The 222-nt window shown below is 33.3% G+C and overlaps 1 protein-coding gene across 1 annotated transcript in view; it reads left to right on the forward strand.

Moving 5' to 3' along the window:
* Positions 1-222, forward strand: part of LOC119592739 (thioredoxin domain-containing protein 11-like) — a gene marked incomplete at its 5' end in the record, with an annotated part of 15463 nt that overhangs the window by 2858 nt on the left and 12383 nt on the right.

Genomic DNA, 222 nt, shown 5'->3' on the forward strand with positions numbered 1-222 from the left:
GTGATTTGATGTTGTTAAATTGCTGTACCCTGCTGAGCCTAGCTTTTTTTATGTATGGGTTGAATTTGTTTATGTAGAGAGTGTGCCTAATATGTAAAATGCTAAATGCTAATTTGATGCCATTATCTATGGAAAATTGCTTAAGCAGGTCAGTGAATTAATGGGCATATCTTTCATTTGTGGTATTTGTAGGAAAGCCTTATGATCTTTCTTGTATATTTC

Source organism: Penaeus monodon, chromosome 30, assembly GCF_015228065.2.
Source record: "Penaeus monodon isolate SGIC_2016 chromosome 30, NSTDA_Pmon_1, whole genome shotgun sequence".
NCBI classification, from domain to species: domain Eukaryota; kingdom Metazoa; phylum Arthropoda; class Malacostraca; order Decapoda; family Penaeidae; genus Penaeus; species Penaeus monodon.